Here is a 7,549-nt window from a genome sequence, read left to right on the forward strand (position 1 = left end):
AGACCGAGTCTCCTATTGTCTTAATTTATACCAGCTACTGCATTTTTACAATGTGGTATTTTATTGTATAAATGACATTAAGTGTGCACCTGGCATCCCAATAAACTATAAATTGATCCCATCAGCTGATGCTTTGTTAGGAGGTAGTGGCTAATCTTGCATATTTTAGCCACTCATGTTTCTCCTGGTTAACTCGTTGTATTTCGAGAATTTATAAATTCACTAATGAAGTGATTTACTCTCAACCACCTGCAAGGCACTATTACAAACCGTGTAGGAGGCAGTCTGGGTGCCTCTGGAGCGAGGTTCTAGCTCCGACCACACCAGACTTCGTGACCCTAAGCTTGCCATCTGCATTAATTACCTCTGGCCGCTGTAACAAATTACCACAAACCTGGTGGTTTAATGCAGGTGAAATTCATTCTCAGAGCCCCGTAGGTAAGAGGTCAGAAATGGGTGTCCTACACCTAGTTAAGGTGTGTGCCCCCTGGGAGGTTAGCACTGGGAATGTATTTCAGCCTCCCAGCTTCAGGGAGGTGGCACTCTCCCAAGTCTACACTTCCCATTCTGCTGTCTTCGTGTGGCTGTCCTGTTTGGGGTCTCGGAGGCCTGGAACCGGGGCAGCGTCACAACACGAGAGACAAGTGTCACAGCTCTGAATGGTATACAGTCGCTCATTTATTGAGGGCTAGAGAATATTCTTATATACACAGCAGGGTGGTAATTTGTTGCTCAATATGTAAATGAAGGATACGTTTTGGACCAGTAATTGATTGTTTTGTCCAGGGGGCGTTAACCAGGACGCGGAGCTTACCGACCGATTGCTGTTGCGGACCTGATTGAGAAGCTGCTTGCAGATGTTAGCTAAGTTGGGGAGTCTAGGCGCGGATTGTTTACTCCTGGAACAGGGAAGTCTGGAGGTTATCCTGTGAAAGTCATTTCAGCCATGTTGGTGCATGTGGCTCTCCACACTAAGCAAGCAGAAGACTCTGCAACTGCACTGGCGAGAAATGGGTCTTGAGAGACCAGCAGTTGGCGTAATGGCTGTCGCTGGACTATGTAGTCGACTGTGGTTCGAGTCCTGGACCTGGTGGCTTAAACTCACGCCAGGCACGTGTGTGTGTGTGTTCAAGATCCCGAGAGGAGACTAGAGGAGAAGGGATTGCGGGTGGCCATCTCCCCAGGCTCTTGCTAGTGCTGTGGTCCCATTTTCTGTGGCCATCATAACAAATCACCACAGACTTAGGGTATAAAGCAACATGTTTAGGCCCCACCATGGTATTAAGCATCGCCAGGATGCTGTGCTCCACACAGGGAGGTCCGGGTTTAATTTCCAGCCAACCCAAAGGTTGGGTGTGGTGCGAAGTGCCCAGGATCCCAGAAACTCAGGAAGCTGAGGAGGGTCCTGAGGCAAGAGTGATACCCTCCCTTAAAAACAAAGAGGGGCAGGCCAACAGGTGGTGTAATGGTTACACTGATGGACTCCCACATAGTCCAATGCTTTGAGTCTCAAATCTGGTGGCTTAAAACCTATGTCAAAGGGGAAAAACAAAGCCAAACCTCACACTGGGTGTGTGTGCAGCATGCCCCCAATCCTGAGAATGGAGAAGGGATTACAGCATGGCCATCCCCCCTCCAGGGGTTGACTTCTCGATTTCTCTCTCTCTCTCTGGTGACTGCACATGTCCTATGGCTAAAAACAAACAAACAAACAAAAACCCCTCTTTAAAATTCAAGGAAAAAAGAGGGATCAGGTCAGCAGGTGACGCCGTTTAGGCACTGGACTCCCTCATGGCCGACTGCAATCCAAATCCTGGACTTGGTGGCCTAAGAATCATTCCAGGTCCACGTGGAAAACGGAGAAGGGATCGCAGCACGGCCATCCCCCGGGAGGTGGTGGCTCACTTTCCCTCACTGTCTGTCTCTGCCAAGTGCATGCGCCCTGTGACACACAAAACAAAAACCTACAAAATAAAGAGGTGGCCAAGTGAAGAAGGCTGGCTGAGATCCAACAGGGGGACAGAGAAAAGGGTGAGGAGGTCATTAATGCAGGCAGCGGAAGACTGGTGCAGAAGGGGCAGAGAGCTTTCAGGTAACAGTCCTGCGTGACTGGACTGTGTGGGGTCAAAAGGGGAAGGACCAGGTGAGGACCTAATCTTAGTGGGCCCAGTACTCACGTAGTTTGGAAGTCATCCTGTCATGTAACTGATTCGAATGAAGTAACAAAAGCCTTCACAATAGTCCCTTAAGCAACACTAGATGTTTCCTTTAACCAGACCACGTTGCTTACATTCCCTGCACCTCATTTCTCTGCATCCATGTAATCATGGGCAGGACAGTGACATTCTGGTCCATGACAGGAGTGGCCTCTGCGTCCCCGTGACCCTGTGATTCACAAGCCAAAGCTGAGTTTATGGAAAAACTCATTTTAATAGTCTGCATTACCTCTGGGACCCTGCTGGCCCAAATTATGTAGTCCACAGGCCAAAAATGATTAGACCGAGTCTCCTATTGTCTTAATTTATACCAGCTACTGCATTTTTACAATGTGGTATTTTATTGTATAAATGACATTAAGTGTGCACCTGGCATCCCAACAAACTATAAATTGATCCCATCAGCTGATGCTTTGTTAGGAGGTAGTGGCTAATCTTGCATATTTTAGCCACTCATGTTTCTCCTGGTTAACTCGTTGTATTTCGAGAATTTATAAATTCACTAATGAAGTGATTTACTCTCAACCACCTGCAAGGCACTATTACAAACCGTGTAGGAGGCAGTCTGGGTGCCTCTGGAGCGAGGTTCTAGCTCCGACCACACCAGACTTCGTGACCCTAAGCTTGCCATCTGCATTAATTACCTCTGGCCGCTGTAACAAATTACCACAAACCTGGTGGTTTAATGCAGGTGAAATTCATTCTCAGAGCCCCGTAGGTAAGAGGTCAGAAATGGGTGTCCTACACCTAGTTAAGGTGTGTGCCCCCTGGGAGGTTAGCACTGGGAATGTGTCCTACACCTAGTTGGGCCTGTGCCCCCCTGGGAGGTTAGCGCTGGGAATGTGTCCTACACCTAGTTAGGCCTGTGCCCCCTGGGGAGGTTAGCACTGGGAATGTGTCCTACACCTAGTTGGGCCTGTGCCCCCTGGGAGGTTAGCACTGGGAATGTATTTCAGCCTCCCAGCTTCAGGGAGGTGGCACTCTCCCAAGTCTACACTTCCCATTCTGCTGTCTTCGTGTGGCTGTCCTGTTTGGGGTCTCCCCCTGTCCCTTACCAGGGCCCTTGTAACTGGTTTCCCTGTGGCTGGAACAGCCACATTCCCTGGACTCTCAGGTCATCTATACCCAGCCCTGAAGAGGAAGGTGGGCTCATTGATCTGTCCTGTAGGCAGAGGGGAATGTATATAAATACCCAAGCAGCTCACCTTGGTCATCAGGCCTTAGATTTTCCCTACTGAGGTCACAGATGCCCTCCGCTTGGTGCACACACAAGCATAAATCTTCCCCTTTTCTACCAGTTGTGGGTGGTTAACATAGTGGTAGTTGAAATAACGAAAAGGACTTCTCTATGAGGCTGAACTTGGAGTATCATAGGGGCTGTAAGAAAGCTTAGATATAAAGGCCAGAATGTTATAGACTCCAGGGTGACCCCTGAACACCCTCACCTCGAAGTTCTGGAAAATGAGCTACTGGAACAGACACACAAGGATGGCTTGTTCTGGCACGGAGCAGGCCCCACGCATCCCTGGACCTGTCTTCCCTCAGGAACTTCCATCATCACTAGTGCTTTCTCACGTGACTCACCCAGCACCATCCACTTTTCCATCTCATATAGGTCGTTATGCTACACCCATCAACAGGCTGACACATGCTCCCTCTGAACCTAATACTGGGAAACTTCTCTAGGTTCAAAGCAATTAGCTACCATAAACTGCTTATAGGGGGCATCTTCGCAAAGCCCATGGGAAATGTGCATAATGAAAAAACAAACCACACGATGTGCTCACGGCCCGGCACACAGAAGCCATTAACCACACCACCAGGTCTCAGAGCAAAACTTTATTGCATTAACTGACCAGCTACAGGACAGAAGTAAAGCTCCAATCTGTCTCTGACCATTCAGGGCAAAGGACTTGTCCTGGATAGTTAGCAAGGGTGGGGTCGATGGCCCTCAGGTTATTTGTTTGGGACTGGCTACTGGTAGGGATATTCTAGTCTTTAGGTCTTAGGTCTGCATGTAGGACTTCTGGGAACCCACGCTTTTGGTTCTCATCCTGGGAGAGCTTGGACTTACCCTTGCGGTTGTGCCCACAGTCCCTCCCTATTTTGATTCCTCTTTGGGTAACTTGAGGTCAGATGTATTCTTTTGCATATAAGGCCTGCAAGAACACCTAAACAGGTACGGGCAACAGGCTCATTCTAGTCAGTTTCAGTAATGCCTCCCCTCGCTTCCTTTTTTAAAAATTAATCTTAAGGGATCTAGGTCTGACTCCTCTCGAGGCTGGACAGTCAAGTCTGGTCTGCTTGAATCAATGCCAGTCATTTTTACACAGCTGTGGACAGCTTGTCAGCATCAGGGAGCAGAGCAGTAGGGTTCTATGTGGCCACTGCCCTAGATGGTCCAGCAGAAAGGCCTGCAATCCATTACTCTGTCTGCCTGGCTTATACATGGAGGTGGACAGCAGTTAGCAAGGACAGGTCATCCAGCTGCCTCGGGGAGGCCTGTTCACCCTGCTGCAAATTTCAGCTTTTCTGATGGTTCTTATTTTGGTGTAAAATCAAAAAAGACAATGTGAGACTTTATCCCCTTTCCCACATCTTTGGCAGAACAGGTCTAGCTGGAGAGTGCCACAGCGGTTTAAAGACCCATCCCCGTCTCCTCCCAAACTCAGGGAGGACTAAGTGCAGGCAGTGTGACAGCAAACTCAAACGGACTGCATTTAGGTATGCTAGAATCATTTCTCATTTCAATTCTCAAAGGACAAGAAGCCCCCAAAGAACATGATCACAAGGACCCCATCAGTGTTATATTTTATGCTCTAAATAGTGTTGCTAGGACTTGAACCCACAACTGATTTAACTGAAACAAGACTTGAATTTACCATCTAAAAAACCAAAGCAAGCAGCTTATAGCATACATGTGGTAGAACTTAAGCTACCATCTGGCCTGCTTCTTCATCTGCAAATTGGAAGAACAATCTCTACTTCAGATTTGTAAGAATTCAAAGGTGAAAATGAGGTACCAGTTCACACAGCCCTGAGACTACCAGCACTATCCTGCTGCTCTAACTCTGGTGGCAGTGCAGGGACCAGGTTAAGGGACCGTATCTGACCTCCTTAATCATGCTTTCCTATCCTATCGCAATGACAGAACTTCAGTTGGTCTAAGTCCATTGAAATACCAGCATTGGGACATCCGAACTCCAGCAGAACTCCAGTAACTGGTACTTCCGGCTTCTAACCTACAAAAAGAATGGGATGATTTTAAAAGACCTTCTAAACAAAAACATTATACTTTTTTCCAGTTTGCCTCATTTCACAGACATTTTTAGAAAAAGCCCGGAGTACACACCTCAGTTGAACCCATTTACAAAGAATACCAAAGTATCCAAATTTTCCTTCCTATTTTAAAACACTATCAAGTGGGACCAGCAGGTGGCATGGTGGTTAAGGGCGCTGGACACTCCCACATGGCTGATCAGGGTTCAAGTCTAGGATCTAGCAGCTTGCTTTCTCTCTCTGGTCAAATTAAATTAATGAATGAATAAATAAAATTAAATAATTATTAATAATACTACCAAGTATCCCCAGCACAGTCTAAAAGTTATACCCCAAGATATGAAAGTAAAGATTAGTTTAAATGTATCACATGTTTTAGAAACTGTATAAAAATACCAAAGGTCCTGGAAGTGTAAACACATTTCTTGTTCAGTTGTGACTCCAGACAGGATCCAAAGAGGAGCTGGTCATCTCTTCTCTGGGTTTTATGGAGACTTACTTTACCCTTCTGTGTTAGCCTCTTAAAGCACTGCGGCAGCCTTAAAAGGGCACAGGAAAGGGCAATTTGAGATTTTTTTCTTTCTTTTTTTAAAACAAGTGTTCTACTTCCTGCACTGCTTCCCTGTAAACACCTGGTGTGCTTCAGCGGTTTCTGTTTTCTTTGGTTTATTAGGTGGAGCACGTGCTCTGACTGCAGAGAGAAAGCACCCCAACGGACGTGATCGCGCCGCAATCCCTTCTGCACTTCTCTACGGATGTGGTGCTCCGATTCCACTCGATGCGTTTTTTTAAAACCGCTCGGCCGGAATTCGAACCACGTGATCAGCAATGTGGGAACCAACTACTTAAGCGCTTTTCCACCAAGCATGCGCCTGGGAACCCTGCGGCCGTCACTGGCCACGTGCGCGGCTCCTGGGTCGTTTCATTTTACTCAAGGAAAGAACATACCTGCGCCAAGAACTGAGGCCGCTGCGCTTCGGCAGATGAGAGACGAACTCTCGGCGCCCGAGCTGCGGAGGCGAGAAGGGCCGGCGGGGATCGGATACACAGTAGCTGCAGACCCGCCCTGGGGAAGCAGAGCGCAAACTTGTTACGACGCCTGGGCCTGCGCTGGGGAACGCTGGGCCGCTGGACGCGGCGCCTGTGCCTCGCGCGACCCGGAGACGGGCACGGCCGCCCGCCCCCCGGGCCGCCGAGAGCTGCTCTACCCCTGCGTTCTGGCCGCCGGGAGCCGCGAAGCTCGGGCGGGCAAAGCTCGAGGGGACGCAGGACAAGCCCAGGTCCTCTGCCGGGAGACCTCCCTGCCCGAGGTCCCTGACACACTCACCGCCATCTCCGCGTGAAAAGAGGCCGGCGACAGGCGCACAGCGCAGAGAACAGGAGGGCTGTGCAAGACTGGGAGGAGGGCCGCGGGGCGGGCGGCCAATCCCGGGGAAGACTCTGAGCAGGGACCCCCCAGCCAATCCTCGGGAATGCTGAGGCCAGGGCCGGGGCAGGGCGGAGGAACCTACAGCCAATCCCTGGAAACACTGAGGGCTGGGGGCGAGGCGCGGTGGGGGGGAGTCGGGAAAGGAGGGAAGGAGCGACAGCCAATCAGTTGGAAGACTGTGGACTGGGGGCGGGACGAGGGGGTTAGGCAGCCAATCCCTGCGAAGTCTCGGAAAACGCGGTGCTGCTGGCTGTTGGCTGCGGGAAGCGGCCCTTGGTCGGCTAAGCGTCCGGCAGGTAGAGCCAGCCCTTCCTGCCGCAGATTCCTTCCGGAAACCTCAGGGAGCTGGGGACGGAGAACTGGGTTTGTCGCAGCCTCGTCAGGCAGAGGGCCTCAGGAACCTTGCTCTTTCGGGCCCAGGCGCCTTCCCTGGGCCAGGGCTCTGGGACTCCGTTCCCGAAAGCGCACTAGGCCGGAGTGTGCTTCTGGCCAAACCGTCTGCTTGGAGGGAAGCTGAAACCACGTCCTGTTCGGCGAGCTCGTCCCAGAGCCCCTCCTAGCTCCGGAAGGACAGCTTTGTGCTGCCCCCTTCCCTCGTGCTCGGGGTCCATGCACTGAGTGCGTA

At 50.3% G+C, this 7,549-nt stretch overlaps 1 long non-coding RNA gene and 1 other non-coding gene across 3 annotated transcripts; both read right to left on the reverse strand.

Annotated features, from left to right (window-relative positions):
• Positions 1 to 4,040: 4,040 nt before the first annotated feature.
• Positions 4,041 to 6,918, reverse strand: LOC114005284 (uncharacterized). 2 transcript variants are annotated; one of them, XR_003547162.1, is made up of 4 exons: positions 6,823 to 6,918; positions 6,444 to 6,561; positions 5,892 to 6,034; positions 4,041 to 5,458 (listed from the first exon to the last, which is right to left on the reverse strand). It is a non-coding gene; the product is annotated as an uncharacterized LOC114005284 (long non-coding RNA). The 2 variants fall into 2 exon arrangements; XR_003547163.1 differs by lacking the exon at positions 5,892 to 6,034.
• LOC114005288 (small nucleolar RNA SNORA26) lies at positions 5,927 to 6,047 on the reverse strand. Its single transcript, XR_003547165.1, has one exon. It is a non-coding gene; the product is annotated as a small nucleolar RNA SNORA26 (small nucleolar RNA).
• Positions 6,919 to 7,549: the final 631 nt, after the last annotated feature.

The sequence above is a fragment of the Tupaia chinensis genome, unplaced genomic scaffold (assembly GCF_000334495.1).
Source record: "Tupaia chinensis unplaced genomic scaffold, TupChi_1.0 Scaffold143615_1, whole genome shotgun sequence".
NCBI classification, from domain to species: domain Eukaryota; kingdom Metazoa; phylum Chordata; class Mammalia; order Scandentia; family Tupaiidae; genus Tupaia; species Tupaia belangeri.